Below are 20,629 nucleotides of genomic sequence, written 5' to 3'. Positions count from 1 at the left end.
TTTCAGATTTTTGCTGAAGTTGTGACCCCGGGGCTTAGAATTTTTTTTTTTCACAGGTTAAGTTGTCGAAGGCTGATTTCTTGTCCTATGATAAAAAGCCTTCTATTTCCACCACCAAACCTTTCAGGGGTGAATTTGCAACAGTTTGGCAGCATTTTTGAGTGAATTGGAGAATTTCAGATTTTTGCTGAAGTTGTGACCCCGGGGGCTTAGAAAAATTTTTTTTCACAGGTTAAGTTGTCGAAGGCTGATTTCTTGTCCTATGATAAAGAGCCTTCTATTTCCACCACGAAACCATTCAGGGGTGAATTTGCAACAGTTTGGCAGCCTTTTTGAGTGAATTGGAGAATTTCAGATTTTTGCTGAAGTTGTGACCCCGGGGCTTAGAAAAAAATTTTTTACACGTTACGTTGTCAAAGGCTGATTTCTTGTCCTATGATAAAAAGCCTTCTATTTCCACCACCAAACCTTTCAGGGGTGAATTTGCAACAGTTTGGCAGCATTTTTGAGTGAATTGGAGAATTTCAGATTTTTGCTGAAGTTGTGACCCCGGGGCTTAGAAATTTTTTTTTCACAGGTTAAGTTGTCTAAGGCTGATTTCTTGTCCTATGATAAAAAGCCTTCTATTTCCACCACCAAACCTTTCAGGGGTGAATTTGAAACAATTTGGCAGCATTTTTGAGAGAATTGGAGAATTTCAGATTTTTGCTGAAGTTGTGACCCCGGGGCTTAGAAATTTTTTTTTTCACAGGTTAAGTTGTCGAAGGCTGATTTCTTGTCCTATGATAAAAAGCCTTCTATTTCCACCACCAAACCTTTCAGGGGTGAATTTGCAACAGTTTGGCAGCATTTTTGAGTGAATTGGAGAATTTCAGATTTTTGCTGAAGTTGTGACCCCGGGGCTTAGAAAATTTTTTTTTCACAGGTTAAGTTGTCGAAGGCTGATTTCTTGTCCTATGATAAAAAGCCTTCTATTTCCACCACCAAACCTTTCAGGGGTGAATTTGCAACAGTTTGGCAGCATTTTTGAGTGAATTGGAGAATTTCAGATTTTTGCTGAAGTTGTGACCCCGGGGCTTAGAAATTTTTTTTTTCACAGGTTAAGTTGTCGAAGGCTGATTTCTTGTCCTATGATAAAAAGCCTTCTATTTCCACCACGAAACCTTTCAGGGCTCAATTTGCAACAGTTTGGCAGCATTTTTGAGTGAATTGGAGAATTTCAGATTTTTGCTGAAGTTGTGACCCCCGGGCTTAGAAATTTTTTTTTTCACAGGTTAAGTTGTCGAAGGCTGATTTCTTGTCCTATGTTAAAAAGCATTCTATGTCCACCACCAAACCTTTCAGGGGTGAATTTGCAACAGTTTGGCAGCATTTTTGAGTGAATTGGAGAATTTCAGATTTTTGCTGAAGTTGTGACCCCGGGGCTTAGAAATTTTTTTTTTCACAGGTTAAGTTGTCTAAGGCTGATTTCTTGTCCTATGATAAAAAGCCTTCTATTTCCACCACGAAACCTTTCAGGGGTGAATTTGCAACAGTTTGGCAGCATTTTTGAGTGAATTGGAGAATTTCAGATTTTTGCTGAAGTTGTGACCCCGGGGCTTAGAAAAAAATTTTTTCACAGGTTAAGTTGTCGAAGGCTGATTTCTTGTACTATGATAAAAAGCCTTCTATTTCCACCACCAAACCTTTCAGGGGTGAATTTGCAACAGTTTGGCAGCATTTTTGAGTGAATTGGAGAATTTCAGATTTTTGCTGAAGTTGTGACCCCGGGGCTTAGAAATTTTTTTTTTCACAGGTTAAGTTGTCGAAGGCTGATTTCTTGTCCTATGATAAAAAGCCTTCTATTTCCACCACGAAACCTTTCAGGGCTCAATTTGCAACAGTTTGGCAGCATTTTTGAGTGAATTGGAGAATTTCAGATTTTTGCTGAAGTTGTGACCCCGGGGGCTTAGAAAAAATTTTTTTCACAGGTTAAGTTGTCGAAGGCTGATTTCTTGTCCTATGATAAAAAGCCTTCTATTTCCACCACGAAACCTTTCAGGGGTGAATTTGCAACAGTTTGGCAGCCTTTTTGAGTGAATTGGAGAATTTCAGATTTTTGCTGAAGTTGTGACCCCGGGGCTTAGAAAAAAATTTTTTACACGTTAAGTTGTCAAAGGCTGATTTCTTGTCCTATGATAAAAAGCCTTCTATTTCCACCACCAAACCTTTCAGGGGTGAATTTGCAACAGTTTGGCAGCATTTTTGAGTGAATTGGAGAATTTCAGATTTTTGCTGAAGTTGTGACCCCGGGGCTTAGAAATTTTTTTTTCACAGGTTAAGTTGTCTAAGGCTGATTTCTTGTCCTATGATAAAAAGCCTTCTATTTCCACCACGAAACCATTCAGGGGTGAATTTGCAACAGTTTGGCAGCATTTTTGAGTGAATTGGAGAATTTCAGATTTTTGCTGAAGTTGTGACCCCGGGGCTTAGAAAAATTTTTTTTACACGTTAAGTTGTCAAAGGCTGATTTCTTGTCCTATGATAAAAAGCCTTCTATTTCAACCACCAAACCTTTCAGGGGTGAATTTGCAACAGTTTGGCAGCATTTTTGAGTGAATTGGAGAATTTCAGATTTTTGCTGAAGTTGTGACCCCGGGGCTTAGAAATTTTTTTTTTCACAGGTTAAGTTGTCGAAGGCTGATTTCTTGTCCTATGATAAAAAGCCTTCTATTTCCACCACCAAACCTTTCAGGGGTGAATTTGCAACAGTTTGGCAGCATTTTTGAGTGAATTGGAGAATTTCAGATTTTTGCTGAAGTTGTGACCCCGGGGCTTAGAAATTTTTTTTTTCACAGGTTAAGTTGTCGAAGGCTGATTTCTTGTCCTATGATAAAAAGCCTTCTATTTCCACCACGAAACCTTTCAGGGCTCAATTTGCAACAGTTTGGCAGCATTTTTGAGTGAATTGGAGAATTTCAGATTTTTGCTGAAGTTGTGACCCCGGGGCTTAGAAAATTTTTTTTTCACAGGTTAAGTTGTCGAAGGCTGATTTCTTGTCCTATGATAAAAAGCCTTCTATGTCCACCACCAAACCTTTCAGGGGTGAATTTTCAACAGTTTGGCAGCATTTTTGAGTGAATTGGAGAATTTCAGATTTTTGCTGAAGTTGTGACCCCGGGGCTTAGAAAATTTTTTTTTCACAGGTTAAGTTGTCGAAGGCTGATTTCTTGTCCTATGATAAAAAGCCTTCTATTTCCACCACGAAACCTTTCTGGGGTGAATTTGCAACAGTTTGGCAGCATTTTTGAGTGAATTGGATAATTTCAGATTTTTGCTGAAGTTGTGACCCCGGGGCTTAGAAATTTTTTTTTTCACAGGTTAAGTTGTCGAAGGCTGATTTCTTGTCCTATGATAAAAAGCCTTCTATTTCCACCACCAAACCTTTCAGGGGTGAATTTGCAACAGTTTGGCAGCATTTTTGAGTGAATTGGAGAATTTCAGATTTTTGCTGAAGGTGTGACCCCGGGGCTTAGAAAAATTTTTTTTCACAGGTTAAGTTGTCGAAGGCTGATTTCTTGTCCTATGATAAAAAGCCTTCTATTTCCACCACCAAACCTTTCAGGGGTCAATTTGCAACAGTTTGGCAGCATTTTTGAGTGAATTGGAGAATTTCAGATTTTTGCTGAAGTTGTGACCCCGGGGCTTAGAAATTTTTTTTTTCACAGGTTAAGTTGTCGAAGGCTGATTTCTTGTCCTATGATAAAAAGCCTTCTATTTCCACCACGAAACCTTTCAGGGCTCAATTTGCAACAGTTTGGCAGCATTTTTGAGTGAATTGGAGAATTTCAGATTTTTGCTGAAGATGTGACCCCGGGGCTTAGAAAATTTTTTTTTCACAGGTTAAGTTGTCGAAGGCTGATTTCTTGTCCTATGATAAAAAGCCTTCTATGTCCACCACCAAACCTTTCAGGGGTGAATTTTCAACAGTTTGGCAGCATTTTTGAGTGAATTGGAGAATTTCAGATTTTTGCTGAAGTTGTGACCCCGGGGCTTAGAAAATTTTTTTTTCACAGGTTAAGTTGTCGAAGGCTGATTTCTTGTCCTATGATAAAAAGCCTTCTATTTCCACCACGAAAACTTTCTGGGGTGAATTTGCAACAGTTTGGCAGCATTTTTGAGTGAATTGGATAATTTCAGATTTTTGCTGAAGTTGTGACCCCGGGGCTTAGAATTTTTTTTTTTCACAGGTTAAGTTGTCGAAGGCTGATTTCTTGTCCTATGATAAAAAGCCTTCTATTTCCACCACCAAACCTTTCAGGGGTGAATTTGCAACAGTTTGGCAGCATTTTTGAGTGAATTGGAGAATTTCAGATTTTTGCTGAAGTTGTGACCCCGGGGGCTTAGAAAAATTTTTTTTCACAGGTTAAGTTGTCGAAGGCTGATTTCTTGTCCTATGATAAAGAGCCTTCTATTTCCACCACGAAACCATTCAGGGGTGAATTTGCAACAGTTTGGCAGCATTTTTGAGTGAATTGGAGAATTTCAGATTTTTGCTGAAGTTGTGACCCCGGGGCTTAGAAATTTTTTTTTTCACAGGTTAAGTTGTCGAAGGCTGATTTCTTGTCCTATGATAAAGAGCCTTCTATTTCCACCACGAAACCATTCAGGGGTGAATTTGCAACAGTTTGGCAGCCTTTTTGAGTGAATTGGAGAATTTCAGATTTTTGCTGAAGTTGTGACCCCGGGGCTTAGAAAAAAATTTTTTACACGTTACGTTGTCAAAGGCTGATTTCTTGTCCTATGATAAAAAGCCTTCTATTTCCACCACCAAACCTTTCAGGGGTGAATTTGAAACAATTTGGCAGCATTTTTGAGAGAATTGGAGAATTTCAGATTTTTGCTGAAGTTGTGACCCCGGGGCTTAGAAAAATTTTTTTTACACGTTAAGTTGTCAAAGGCTGATTTCTTGTCCTATGATAAAAAGCCTTCTATTTCAACCACCAAACCTTTCAGGGGTGAATTTGCAACAGTTTGGCAGCATTTTTGAGTGAATTGGAGAATTTCAGATTTTTGCTGAAGTTGTGACCCCGGGGCTTAGAAATTTTTTTTTTCACAGGTTAAGTTGTCGAAGGCTGATTTCTTGTCCTATGATAAAAAGCCTTCTATTTCCACCACCAAACCTTTCAGGGGTGAATTTGCAACAGTTTGGCAGCATTTTTGAGTGAATTGGAGAATTTCAGATTTTTGCTGAAGTTGTGACCCCGGGGCTTAGAAATTTTTTTTTTCACAGGTTAAGTTGTCGAAGGCTGATTTCTTGTCCTATGATAAAAAGCCTTCTATTTCCACCACGAAACCTTTCAGGGCTCAATTTGCAACAGTTTGGCAGCATTTTTGAGTGAATTGGAGAATTTCAGATTTTTGCTGAAGTTGTGACCCCCGGGCTTAGAAATTTTTTTTTTCACAGGTTAAGTTGTCGAAGGCTGATTTCTTGTCCTATGTTAAAAAGCATTCTATGTCCACCACCAAACCTTTCAGGGGTGAATTTGCAACAGTTTGGCAGCATTTTTGAGTGAATTGGAGAATTTCAGATTTTTGCTGAAGTTGTGACCCCGGGGCTTAGAAATTTTTTTTTTCACAGGTTAAGTTGTCTAAGGCTGATTTCTTGTCCTATGATAAAAAGCCTTCTATTTCCACCACGAAACCTTTCAGGGGTGAATTTGCAACAGTTTGGCAGCATTTTTGAGTGAATTGGAGAATTTCAGATTTTTGCTGAAGTTGTGACCCCGGGGCTTAGAAAAAAATTTTTTCACAGGTTAAGTTGTCGAAGGCTGATTTCTTGTACTATGATAAAAAGCCTTCTATTTCCACCACCAAACCTTTCAGGGGTGAATTTGCAACAATTTGGCAGCATTTTTGAGTGAATTGGATAATTTCAGATTTTTGCTGAAGTTGTGACCCCGGGGCTTAGAAATTTTTTTTTTCACAGGTTAAGTTGTCGAAGGCTGATTTCTTGTCCTATGATAAAAAGCCTTCTATTTCCATCACCAAACCTTTCAGGGTTCAATTTGCAACAGTTTGGCAGCATTTTTGAGAGAATTGGAGAATTTCAAATTTTTGCTGAAGTTGTGACCCCAGGGCTTAGAATTTTTTTTTTTCACAGGTTAAGTTGTCGAAGGCTGATTTCTTGTCCTATGATAAAAAGCCTTCTATTTCCACCACGAAACCTTTCAGGGGTGAATTTGCAACAGTTTGGCAGCATTTTTGAGTGAATTGGAGAATTTCAGATTTTTGCTGAAGTTGTGACCCCGGGGCTTAGAAATTTTTTTTTCACAGGTTAAGTTGTCTAAGGCTGATTTCTTGTCCTATGATAAAAAGCCTTCTATTTCCACCACCAAACCTTTCAGGGGTGAATTTGAAACAATTTGGCAGCATTTTTGAGAGAATTGGAGAATTTCAGATTTTTGCTGAAGTTGTGACCCCGGGGCTTAGAAATTTTTTTTTTCACAGGTTAAGTTGTCGAAGGCTGATTTCTTGTCCTATGATAAAAAGCCTTCTATTTCCACCACCAAACCTTTCAGGGGTGAATTTGCAACAGTTTGGCAGCATTTTTGAGTGAATTGGAGAATTTCAGATTTTTGCTGAAGGTGTGACCCCGGGGATTAGAAAATTTTTTTTTCACAGGTTAAGTTGTCGAAGGCTGATTTCTTGTCCTATGATAAAAAGCCTTCTATTTCCACCACCAAACCTTTCAGGGGTCAATTTGCAACAGTTTGGCAGCATTTTTGAGTGAATTGGAGAATTTCAGATTTTTGCTGAAGTTGTGACCCCGGGGCTTAGAAATTTTTTTTTTCACAGGTTAAGTTGTCGAAGGCTGATTTCTTGTCCTATGATAAAAAGCCTTCTATTTCCACCACGAAACCTTTCAGGGCTCAATTTGCAACAGTTTGGCAGCATTTTTGAGTGAATTGGAGAATTTCAGATTTTTGCTGAAGATGTGACCCCGGGGCTTAGAAAATTTTTTTTTCACAGGTTAAGTTGTCGAAGGCTGATTTCTTGTCCTATGATAAAAAGCCTTCTATGTCCACCACCAAACCTTTCAGGGGTGAATTTTCAACAGTTTGGCAGCATTTTTGAGTGAATTGGAGAATTTCAGATTTTTGCTGAAGTTGTGACCCCGGGGCTTAGAAAATTTTTTTTTCACAGGTTAAGTTGTCGAAGGCTGATTTCTTGTCCTATGATAAAAAGCCTTCTATTTCCACCACGAAACCTTTCTGGGGTGAATTTGCAACAGTTTGGCAGCATTTTTGAGTGAATTGGATAATTTCAGATTTTTGCTGAAGTTGTGACCCCGGGGCTTAGAATTTTTTTTTTTCACAGGTTAAGTTGTCGAAGGCTGATTTCTTGTCCTATGATAAAAAGCCTTCTATTTCCACCACCAAACCTTTCAGGGGTGAATTTGCAACAGTTTGGCAGCATTTTTGAGTGAATTGGAGAATTTCAGATTTTTGCTGAAGTTGTGACCCCGGGGGCTTAGAAAAATTTTTTTTCACAGGTTAAGTTGTCGAAGGCTGATTTCTTGTCCTATGATAAAGAGCCTTCTATTTCCACCACGAAACCATTCAGGGGTGAATTTGCAACAGTTTGGCAGCCTTTTTGAGTGAATTGGAGAATTTCAGATTTTTGCTGAAGTTGTGACCCCGGGGCTTAGAAAAAAATTTTTTACACGTTACGTTGTCAAAGGCTGATTTCTTGTCCTATGATAAAAAGCCTTCTATTTCCACCACCAAACCTTTCAGGGGTGAATTTGCAACAGTTTGGCAGCATTTTTGAGTGAATTGGAGAATTTCAGATTTTTGCTGAAGTTGTGACCCCGGGGCTTAGAAATTTTTTTTTCACAGGTTAAGTTGTCTAAGGCTGATTTCTTGTCCTATGATAAAAAGCCTTCTATTTCCACCACCAAACCTTTCAGGGGTGAATTTGAAACAATTTGGCAGCATTTTTGAGAGAATTGGAGAATTTCAGATTTTTGCTGAAGTTGTGACCCCGGGGCTTAGAAATTTTTTTTTTCACAGGTTAAGTTGTCGAAGGCTGATTTCTTGTCCTATGATAAAAAGCCTTCTATTTCCACCACCAAACCTTTCAGGGGTGAATTTGCAACAGTTTGGCAGCATTTTTGAGTGAATTGGAGAATTTCAGATTTTTGCTGAAGTTGTGACCCCGGGGCTTAGAAAATTTTTTTTTCACAGGTTAAGTTGTCGAAGGCTGATTTCTTGTCCTATGATAAAAAGCCTTCTATTTCCACCACCAAACCTTTCAGGGGTGAATTTGCAACAGTTTGGCAGCATTTTTGAGTGAATTGGAGAATTTCAGATTTTTGCTGAAGTTGTGACCCCGGGGCTTAGAAATTTTTTTTTTCACAGGTTAAGTTGTCGAAGGCTGATTTCTTGTCCTATGATAAAAAGCCTTCTATTTCCACCACGAAACCTTTCAGGGCTCAATTTGCAACAGTTTGGCAGCATTTTTGAGTGAATTGGAGAATTTCAGATTTTTGCTGAAGTTGTGACCCCCGGGCTTAGAAATTTTTTTTTTCACAGGTTAAGTTGTCGAAGGCTGATTTCTTGTCCTATGTTAAAAAGCATTCTATGTCCACCACCAAACCTTTCAGGGGTGAATTTGCAACAGTTTGGCAGCATTTTTGAGTGAATTGGAGAATTTCAGATTTTTGCTGAAGTTGTGACCCCGGGGCTTAGAAATTTTTTTTTTCACAGGTTAAGTTGTCTAAGGCTGATTTCTTGTCCTATGATAAAAAGCCTTCTATTTCCACCACGAAACCTTTCAGGGGTGAATTTGCAACAGTTTGGCAGCATTTTTGAGTGAATTGGAGAATTTCAGATTTTTGCTGAAGTTGTGACCCCGGGGCTTAGAAAAAATTTTTTTCACAGGTTAAGTTGTCGAAGGCTGATTTCTTGTACTATGATAAAAAGCCTTCTATTTCCACCACCAAACCTTTCAGGGGTGAATTTGCAACAATTTGGCAGCATTTTTGAGTGAATTGGATAATTTCAGATTTTTGCTGAAGTTGTGACCCCGGGGCTTAGAAATTTTTTTTTTCACAGGTTAAGTTGTCGAAGGCTGATTTCTTGTCCTATGATAAAAAGCCTTCTATTTCCATCACCAAACCTTTCAGGGTTCAATTTGCAACAGTTTGGCAGCATTTTTGAGAGAATTGGAGAATTTCAAATTTTTGCTGAAGTTGTGACCCCAGGGCTTAGAAATTTTTTTTTTCACAGGTTAAGTTGTCGAAGGCTGATTTCTTGTCCTATGATAAAAAGCCTTCTATTTCCACCACGAAACCTTTCAGGGCTCAATTTGCAACAGTTTGGCAGCATTTTTGAGTGAATTGGAGAATTTCAGATTTTTGCTGAAGTTGTGACCCCGGGGCTTAGAAAAAATTTTTTTCACAGGTTAAGTTGTCGAAGGCTGATTTCTTGTCCTATGATAAAAAGCCTTCTATGTCCACCACCAAACCTTTCAGGGGTGAATTTTCAACAGTTTGGCAGCATTTTTGAGTGAATTGGAGAATTTCAGATTTTTGCTGAAGTTGTGACCCCGGGGCTTAGAAAATTTTTTTTTCACAGGTTAAGTTGTCGAAGGCTGATTTCTTGTCCTATGATAAAAAGCCTTCTATTTCCACCACGAAACCTTTCTGGGGTGAATTTGCAACAGTTTGGCAGCATTTTTGAGTGAATTGGAGAATTTCAGATTTTTGCTGAAGTTGTGACCCCGGGGCTTAGAAATTTTTTTTTTCACAGGTTAAGTTGTCGAAGGCTGATTTCTTGTCCTATGATAAAAAGCCTTCTATTTCCACCACCAAACCTTTCAGGGGTGAATTTGCAACAGTTTGGCAGCCTTTTTGAGTGAATTGGAGAATTTCAGATTTTTGCTGAAGTTGTGACCCCGGGGGCTTAGAAAATTTTTTTTTCACAGGTTAAGTTGTCGAAGGCTGATTTCTTGTCCTATGATAAAAAGCCTTCTATTTCCACCACGAAACCTTTCAGGGGTGAATTTGCAACAGTTTGGCAGCCTTTTTGAGTGAATTGGAGAATTTCAGATTTTTGCTGAAGTTGTGACCCCGGGGCTTAGAAAAAAATTTTTTACACGTTAAGTTGTCAAAGGCTGATTTCTTGTCCTATGATAAAAAGCCTTCTATTTCCACCACCAAACCTTTCAGGGGTGAATTTGCAACAGTTTGGCAGCATTTTTGAGTGAATTGGAGAATTTCAGATTTTTGCTGAAGTTGTGACCCCGGGGCTTAGAAATTTTTTTTTTCACAGGTTAAGTTGTCGAAGGCTGATTTCTTGTCCTATGATAAAAAGCCTTCTATTTCCACCATGAAACCTTTCAGGGGTGAATTTGCAACAGTTTGGCAGCATTTTTGAGTGAATTGGAGAATTTCAGATTTTTGCTGAAGTTGTGACCCCGGGGCTTAGAAATTTTTTTTTTCACAGGTTAAGTTGTCGAAGGCTGATTTCTTGTCCTATGATAAAAAGCCTTCTATTTCCACCACGAAACCTTTCAGGGCTCAATTTGCAACAGTTTGGCAGCATTTTTGAGTGAATTGGAGAATTTCAGATTTTTGCTGAAGTTGTGACCCCGGGGCTTAGAATTTTTTTTTTTCACAGGTTAAGTTGTCGAAGGCTGATTTCTTGTCCTATGATAAAAAGCCTTCTATTTCCACCACGAAACCTTTCAGGGGTGAATTTGCAACAGTTTGGCAGCATTTTTGTTTTTTTTTTTTTTTTTTTAAAAGCATTTTTATTGAAGTTATACACAAAAAACAGATATATATGAAAATACAGAGAAAAAATTACAAAGAGAAAAAAAGAAAAAAAAGAAAAACCACACATCCGAAAAAAGAAAGACACACAATCTGAACTTCCCTCCATCCTTTTGATAAGTATCAAATATCTCCTTCCATTACGTATTTGATTTTCAATCTATAGTCTTAAATTCACTCGCTGGTCGTATTGTTCTAACCCCGTCAATTCACTTTAAGCATTTATTCCAATATATTTCCAAAATTTACTCCAATTTTTCAGAAATTTCTGTTCATCCTGATCTCTTAATTTACCTGTTAGTTTGTCAAGCTCAGCATAGTTTACCATTCTAATCTGCCAGTCCTTTATGTTGGGGATGGTTTCCACTTTCCAATATTGTGCCAACATAATTCTCGCTGCTGTGGTGGCGTAGAGGAATATCGTCCTATCTTCCTTTTTAATTTCTTTATCCATCATTCCCAACAGGAAGGCTTCAGGCCTCTTGGGAAAGGTATACTTAAATATTTTTTTAAGTTCATTATAAATTAATTCCCAAAAGCCTTTCACCTTTTTACATGTCCACCATAAATGATATAGGTCACCCTCCACCTCGCCACATTTCCAGCATCTCTTATCCTTTAATCTATACATTTTGGCCAATTTCACAGGGGTGTGGTACCATCTATATAGCATCTTCCAGATATTTTCTCTCAATGCCATACATGCTGTGAACTTTATGTTACAATTCCAAACTTCTATCCACCTTTCAAAATCAATGTTATAACCAAAGTCAATTGCCCATTTAATCATTGCCTCCTTCACCTCCTCATCTTTTGTGTACCACTCTAGTAATATATCATAAATTCTAGACAGGGTTTTATTTTTGCCTTCTATTACTTCTATACTAAATTTTGATTTTTTATCATCAAAACCCGCCTTCCTCTTATCCTCTTTTAACAAATCATTCACCTGGTGGTATTGCAGCCAACCAGTGAATAAATTTTTTATTTCTTCATAAGGTCTGAGTTTGGGCCCTTGGTCAGTTTTTCTTAACATTTCTTCATAGGTGGCGTTTATCTCCTCCATATTTATTTTCTTAATCGTTAAGGCCTCTATTGGTGAAATCCACCATGGGGTCTTTCTTTCAAGGAGGTTTTTGTTCCTTTCCCATGCTTGATATAATGGTCCCCTAAAAATATGATTTAAGAAACTCTTGTGAACTTTCACTTTCCCATACCAAAGGTACGAATGCCATCCGTACCAATTATTAAAGCCTTCCAGGTCCAGTAGCTCTCTATTCTCCAGTTTTATCCAATCTTTTACCCAATATATACAAGCCGCTTCATAGTATAAACTTAGGTCCGGGAGAGAAAAACCCCCTCTTTCTTTTTTGTCTATCAGAATTTTCATTTTTATCCGTGGCCTTTTCCCCTGCCAAATATACTTTGCCAAGGCTCTCTGCCACTCTTTACATTGTTTTAGGCCTTTAAGTATGGGGATGGTTTGGAATAAAAATAACATTCTAGGCAGAATGTTCATTTTAACAACAGCTATCCTCCCCAAAAAGGAGAGTTTCATCCTCCCCCAAATTTCCATGTCTTTCTTTATACTCCTCCAGGTGGCATCGTAATTATCCTTGTATAAATTTATGTTCTTAGCTGTAACCCAGATCCCAAGATATTTCACTTTCTTAGCTACCGCAATTTTGGTCTTTCTTTCTAGATCTATCACTTCTTCCTTTGTTAAATTTTTAACTAACATTTTGGTTTTGGTTTTATTTACCTTAAGTCCTGCCACGGCTCCAAATTCGTCAATTTTTTGTAAAGCTTCTTTTACGCTGTTTTTTGGGTCTTCTAAGGTTAGTACAATGTCATCTGCGAAGGCCTTGATTTTGTATTCCCTCTTTCCTACCCTGACTCCTGTGACTTCTGTTGCCCCCCTCAGTCTCTCGTTTAGTATTTCTAATACTGTTATAAACAATAGAGGGGACAGGGGGCAGCCTTGTCTAGTTCCTTTATATATACTAAAATATTCTGTTGTGGTGTTGTTTATTACCAATTTTGCCTTCTGTTCCTTATATATAGCTTCTATGCCTTTTCTAAATTTCTCTCCCATTCCCATCATTTCCAAACTTTTCTTCAAGAAATCCCACGAGATGTTATCAAACGCTTTCTCAGCATCTATGAATACCAAGGCCGCTTGTCTATCTATACTCATATCCAAATATTCAATAATGTCTATCAAGTTCCTTACATTGTCCCTTAGTTGTCTCCCTGGGAGGAAGCCCGTTTGATCTTTATGTATTCTGTTGTTCAAAACCTTTTTTAGTCTTTCTGCCATTATATCTGCAAATAGCTTATAATCATTATTTAGTAGTGAAATTGGCCTATAGTTTTTCACTTCCAAAGTATCTGCCTCTTTTTTGGGAATCAAAGTAATATATGCTTCCTTCCAGGTATTCGGGATCCTTCCTTCCTTTAATATATTATTCATCACTTCACCTAACACTGGGGATATTTGGTTACTTAGTGTTTTATAATATTTGGCTGAGAGCCCATCTGGGCCTGGCACTTTCCCGTTTTTCATCTTTTTAATCGCCTTCTTTATCTCTTCTTGGGTAATTTCCTGGTCTAATATCTCTTTTTCTTCTTTTGGGATTTGTTTTAAATGATGTTCTTGCAAAAACTGCTCTATTTCTTGTTTTGTTTCCTTTCCTCTTTTATATAAGTCCTTATAATATTTTTGAAATATCTTCCTTATTTCTTTTGGCTCTTCCACAATCCTTTCTCCTTCCCTTATCTTACTAATCGTATTTTGTTTTCTTCTTTCTCTTATTTGCCACGCCAAATATTTGCCTATCTTGTTTGCGGATTCAAATGTCCTCTGGTTCATCATTTTAATTTTCCATTCTACCTCTTGATCAATTATTGTAGAAAGTTTAGCTTGTAATATCTTTATATTCTGTTTTGCAATCTCCTCACTGGGGTTGATGGTTAGTTTTTTTTCATTTTCCATAATCTGTGTTAGGATCTGTTCCTTCTTTGACTCTTTTTCTTTTCTTACTTGGCTATTTTTCTGTATTAAAAAGCCCCTCATAACTGCCTTTCCTGCGTCCCACACCGTCTCTATAGCAGTTTCCCCGTTTAGATTCCATTTAAGGTAATCTTCTATTGTCTCTATTGCCTTATTTACGATCTTCTGATCATTAAATAGAAATTCATTCATTCTCCATCTAGTTGTTTTAATATCCTTGCCTTTCAGCTCACTGTAAACCGCATTATGGTCAGATATAATTCTTGGGAGAATTTCTGATTTAATTAAATTCTGGGTTAATTCCTTCGAGATCCAAATGCTATCTATTCGCCCCCAACTCTGATTTGGGTTTGAGAAAAAAGTGTATTGTTTTGTAGTGGGGTTTTTGAGTCTCCATGCATCAATTAATCCCAGATTATTTACCATGTCAAAAAAAGATCGCGGTAATTTACCTTCCTTCTTTTCTTGTTTTTTTGTTAGCTTATCTAAATTTGGAGACACCACCCCATTAAAGTCACCCATTAAAATCATTTTTTGATCCATCCATTCCATCAATTTATCTCTTAATTCAGAATAGAAAGCAGATTTTTTATCGTTTGGAGCATATATTCCAACAACAATTATTTTTTCTCCCTGAAACACCATCTGAACAATGATTACTCTCCCTTGATCATCTTTATATAATAGTTGTGGCTCATATTTTTCCTTAATATATAGTACCACCCCTCTTTTCTTCACTCTATCTGATGTCACAAAGTCTGCTCCCAGTCTCTTATTACATAATAGTCTCTTATGCTTATTTATTATATGCGTCTCTTGGAGGCATATTAAGTCATAATTCTTTTTCAATAATACATGTGTAATCTGGTTCCTTTTGTTTTTATTGTTCAGTCCATTCACATTCCAGTTTAGTATTTTTAACGTCATCTGTTCTGTAATATAAGTTAACTTATCAAACCTATGCGCAATCTACTGTTCTTTGTCTCCTTTCTCTAGTTCTTCTCCTTCTCCTTTTGAGCTCTCCTCTCTTTCTTCTTCTTCACTCCCCCCATTTTCTTCCCCCTGCTGGTTCCCCACCTCCTCCTCTCCCATCATTTTCCCCAGATCCTTCTCATATCTCCTTGCGAATTTTTGTAGTTCTGAGATGGTAGACAGTTTGAACTTTTTTTCTTTGAAATAGAATGAAATGCCTTCCGGAAACTCCCATCTATACAGGATCCCATTTTTCTTCAATTGATTTGTTAATTTTTTATATGGGTCCCTCCTTCGAAGAAATCTCGAAGGAATCTCTTTATAAATAATAATTGGGTTTCCTCCAATATATAACCTTTTAACATAATTCTGTTTCAAAATTTCATTTCTTATCTCCAATGAATTAAACATGGCTATTACATCTCCTGGCAATTTTTTCCCTCTGGCTTTTGCCGATTTTATTCTTATTCGGAATATGTTTACCAGACCATGGTTTATCTCTTCTTCTTTTCTATCTAACCATATTGCCAGCTCTTTCACCACTTTAGCTCGGATATTCTCATTTAAGTCCTTTGCTATTCCTCTAAATTTTAAGTTAGATTGATTCTGGCGCATCTGTGTCATAGCCATGTTGTCCAACAACTCTTCCTGTGTTGCTCCTATCTCTTTAACTTCTAGTCTAATCCTGTCCATCTCTTTCTTACTGTCTTTCGCGTCCTTTTGCACCCTCTTCACTGAATCCTCCAAACCCTTAGTTCTTACCGAGAGATCCTTAACCTTTCCTGTCAATTCTCCCACCACTTCCCCCAGTTTCTTATCTAGGGTATCTTGAACCTCTATCAATTTTCTCTCAATATACTGTTCATTATTTTTAAATTCCTTTCTTATTTCGGCCATCAAGCTATCGTAGTCTCTGATTTCTCTTGCCTCCTTCCCCTCTTCTTGTCTTGAAGGCCTCCTTTCCGCTGGTGTTGCCACCCCCTTCTTAGAGCCGTTCGGCATTTGTATATTTGAGTTTAAGTCTTCCTAATATACTATAGGGGTAAGGTATAGAGGTAACAGGCTAGCGTCCCTCGGATAATTGCAGCGAGGGTCCAAAATTAATTAGATTGATACAGTGCAAAAGTTAACTCTTATATAAGGTCAGGTAATAATAATACAATACAATAATAGTACTATTTTGACTGGACCTAAGTCAAAACAGGTGTTTGAGTCCTCAAAGTCTTATGATTAAATATGGTAAGCACCTGGACCACCAAAGCACGATTCAGGGGATTCTCATGGGTAGGGGTTCTGCAAAGACATATTCTTTAACTTTGCATTCCGGGGTGTATGTCTCTTTAAGTCCCAAAAAGAGACAAGAGAGTCACAGCCGTCTCTGAAGACCAAGAGCGTAATAATAGTACGATTTTGACTGAGTCTAAGTCAAGACAGATGTTTGAATCCTCAAAACCTTATAATTAAATATAAGAAGCACCTGAACCACCAAAACGTCTCCAGATTTAGATGCTTCTCATGGGTAGGGTCCTGCAAAGGCGTAGTCTTTAACTTTGTCTCCCGGAGTGTATGTCTCTTTAAATCCCAAGGAGGGACAAGAGAGTCACAGCCGTCTCTGAAGATCAAGAGCGTATCCAATTGAATTGACGAAGGTGGGCCCCTTTCAGCTTGCACCGTATGGCAGTCTTTTCACAGTCTCACAGCCTTTAAACAAGGTTTAGGCACTTTAAACACAGTCTCACAGTTCCTATCTTTAAACACAGAGTGCAGCTAAGGCACCTATCTCCCCTACTCCGTTTGAGTCCCAATTCTCCCCAATCCTGCCATTTAGAAACAGAGAAGCTTCCACTAAAATCCGTGCTGGCTGTAGCGCTCTCCTTCCCGATGAAACAGAAAAGTCTTTTTTCCCCTCTCTCTAAGCCGTTTAATAATTCCACTGTAACTGTTACCTTGCCTCTGACTTTATACTTTGTGTCTGAGGTCTTTCCACCACATCACACTCACTTGGCGGTTTGTTTTCTTCTTTTTTGTTTCCTCCTCTCTCCCAGCGTCTTGCTATACTCTCTTATCACCTTATCGCCAGAGATGGATTCCTCCTCCTTTTTCACCAACTTATTCCTTCTCCGCTGGGTTCTTATCAAAACATTCCATTAATCTTACCCTAATTGATGTTCTCCAATATTTTCTTTGACCTCCACTGCTTTTTCCACAGTGTTTTTGTAACTCCTTCCCAGCTTCTCCACTGCTGTTGGAGGTCCGCCGCTTTCCCTCGGAGCTTGAGGCTTCACAGCATGGAGTTGTTGCCTCCCCTTTACGCTGCAGCTCCAGCCTTGTTAAAACGCCGGCAACACAGGCGAGCACAGACAGCGTCGCAGGGTGCTTGTCCCCCAGGATTCCCTCCTGTGGTTTCAGGGTTCACGTAGCCTTCATGACCCCTCTAAATCTCCATGCTGTTCGAGACTCCCCCGGAGGGGTTATCTCGCGCTCCTTTTCCGTGGCCGCGGCGTCCCGGAAGTCGACAAGCTGAGTTTGGCAGCATTTTTGAGTGAATTGGAGAATTTCAGATTTTTGCTGAAGTTGTGACCCCGGGGCTTAGAAATTTTTTTTTCACAGGTTAAGTTGTCTAAGGCTGATTTCTTGTCCTATGATAAAAAGCCTTCTATTTCCACCACCAAACCTTTCAGGGGTGAATTTGAAACAATTTGGCAGCATTTTTGAGAGAATTGGAGAATTTCAGATTTTTGCTGAAGTTGTGACCCCGGGGCTTAGAAATTTTTTTTTTCACAGGTTAAGTTGTCGAAGGCTGATTTCTTGTCCTATGATAAAAAGCCTTCTATTTCCACCACCAAACCTTTCAGGGGTGAATTTGCAACAGTTTGGCAGCATTTTTGAGTGAATTGGAGAATTTCAGATTTTTGCTGAAGTTGTGACCCCGGGGCTTAGAAATTTTTTTTTTCACAGGTTAAGTTGTCGAAGGCTGATTTCTTGTCCTATGATAAAAAGCCTTCTATTTCCACCACCAAACCTTTCAGGGGTGAATTTGCAACAGTTTGGCAGCATTTTTGAGTGAATTGGAGAATTTCAGATTTTTGCTGAAGTTGTGACCCCGGGGCTTAGAAATTTTTTTTTCACAGGTTAAGTTGTCGAAGGCTGATTTCTTGTCCTATGATAAAAAGCCTTCTATTTCCACCACGAAACCTTTCAGGGGTGAATTTGCAACAGTTTGGCAGCATTTTTGAGTGAATTGGAGAATTTCAGATTTTTGCTGAAGTTGTGACCCCCGGGCTTAGAAAATTTTTTTTTCACAGGTTAAGTTGTCGAAGGCTGATTTCTTGTCCTATGATAAAAAGCCTTCTATTTCCACCATGAAACCTTTCAGGGGTGAATTTGCAACAGTTTGGCAGCATTTTTGAGTGAATTGGAGAATTTCAGATTTTTGCTGAAGTTGTGACCCCGGGGCTTAGAAATTTTTTTTTTCACAGGTTAAGTTGTCGAAGGCTGATTTCTTGTCCTATGATAAAAAGCCTTCTATTTCCACCACGAAACCTTTCAGGGCTCAATTTGCAACAGTTTGGCAGCATTTTTGAGTGAATTGGAGAATTTCAGATTTTTGCTGAAGTTGTGACCCCCGGGCTTAGAAAAAATTTTTTTCACAGGTTAAGTTGTCGAAGGCTGATTTCTTGTCCTATGATAAAAAGCCTTCTATTTCCACCATGAAACCTTTCAGGGGTGAATTTGCAACAGTTTGGCAGCATTTTTGAGTGAATTGGAGAATTTCAGATTTTTGCTGAAGTTGTGACCCCGGGGCTTAGAAATTTTTTTTTTCACAGGTTAAGTTGTCGAAGGCTGATTTCTTGTCCTATGTTAAAAAGCCTTCTATGTCCACCACCAAACCTTTCAGGGGTGAATTTGCAACAGTTTGGCAGCATTTTTGAGTGAATTGGAGAATTTCAGATTTTTGCTGAAGTTGTGACCCCGGGGCTTAGAAATTTTTTTTTTCACAGGTTAAGTTGTCGAAGGCTGATTTCTTGTCCTATGATAAAAAGCCTTCTATTTCCACCACGAAACCTTTCAGGGCTCAATTTGCAACAGTTTGGCAGCATTTTTGAGTGAATTGGAGAATTTCAGATTTTTGCTGAAGTTGTGACCCCCGGGCTTAGAAAAAAATTTTTTCACAGGTTAAGTTGTCGAAGGCTGATTTCTTGTCCTATGATAAAAAAGCCTTCTATTTCCACCATGAAACCTTTCAGGGGTGAATTTGCAACAGTTTGGCAGCATTTTTGAGTGAATTGGAGAATTTCAGATTTTTGCTGAAGTTGTGACCCCGGGGCTTAGAAATTTTTTTTTTCACAGGTTAAGTTGTCGAAGGCTGATTTCTTGTCCTATGTTAAAAAGCCTTCTATGTCCACCACCAAACCTTTCAGGGGTGAATTTGCAACAGTTTGGCAGCATTTTTGAGTGAATTGGAGAATTTCAGATTTTTGCTGAAGTTGTGACCCCGGGGCTTAGAAATTTTTTTTTTCACAGGTTAAGTTGTCTAAGGCTGATTTCTTGTCCTATGATAAAAAGCCTTCTATTTCCACCACGAAACCTTTCAGGGGTGAATTTGCAACAGTTTGGCAGCATTTTTGAGTGAATTGGAGAATTTCAGATTTTTGCTGAAGTTGTGACCCCGGGGCTTAGAAAAAAATTTTTTCACAGGTTAAGTTGTCGAAGGCTGATTTCTTGTCCTATGATAAAAAGCCTTCTATTTCCACCATGAAACCTTTCAGGGGTGAATTTGCAACAGTTTGGCAGCATTTTTGAGTGAATTGGAGAATTTCAGATTTTTGCTGAAGTTGTGACCCCGGGGCTTAGAAATTTTTTTTTTCACAGGTTAAGTTGTCGAAGGCTGATTTCTTGTCCTATGTTAAAAAGCCTTCTATGTCCACCACCAAACCTTTCAGGGGTGAATTTGCAACAGTTTGGCAGCATTTTTGAGTGAATTGGAGAATTTCAGATTTTTGCTGAAGTTGTGACCCCGGGGCTTAGAAATTTTTTTTTTCACAGGTTAAGTTGTCGAAGGCTGATTTCTTGTCCTATGATAAAAAGCCTTCTATTTCCACCACGAAACCTTTCAGGGCTCAATTTGCAACAGTTTGGCAGCATTTTTGAGTGAATTGGAGAATTTCAGATTTTTGCTGAAGTTGTGACCCCCGGGCTTAGAAAAAAAATTTTTCACAGGTTAAGTTGTCGAAGGCTGATTTCTTGTCCTATGATAAAAAAGCCTTCTATTTCCACCATGAAACCTTTCAGGGGTGAATTTGCAACAGTTTGGCAGCATTTTTGAGTGAATTGGAGAATTTCAGATTTTTGCTGAAGTTGTGACCCCGGGGCTTAGAAATTTTTTTTTTCACAGGTTAAGTTGTCGAAGGCTGATTTCTTGTCCTATGTTAAAAAGCCTTCTATGTCCACCACCAAACCTTTCAGGGGTGAATTTGCAACAGTTTGGCAGCATTTTTGAGTGAATTGGAGAATTTCAGATTTTTGCTGAAGTTGTGACCCCGGGGCTTAGAAATTTTTTTTTTCACAGGTTAAGTTGTCTAAGGCTGATTTCTTGTCCTATGATAAAAAGCCTTCTATTTCCACCACGAAACCTTTCAGGGGTGAATTTGCAACAGTTTGGCAGCATTTTTGAGTGAATTGGAGAATTTCAGATTTTTGCTGAAGTTGTGACCCCGGGGCTTAGAAAAAATTTTTTTCACAGGTTAAGTTGTCGAAGGCTGATTTCTTGTACTATGATAAAAAGCCTTCTATTTCCACCACCAAACCTTTCAGGGGTGAATTTG

This window comes from Podarcis liolepis (genome assembly GCF_965112155.1).
Source record: "Podarcis liolepis genome assembly, chromosome: 3".
NCBI lineage: Eukaryota > Metazoa > Chordata > Lepidosauria > Squamata > Lacertidae > Podarcis > Podarcis liolepis.
The sequence above is the reverse complement of the archived record's forward strand: the minus strand, read 5'-3'. Positions refer to the sequence as shown.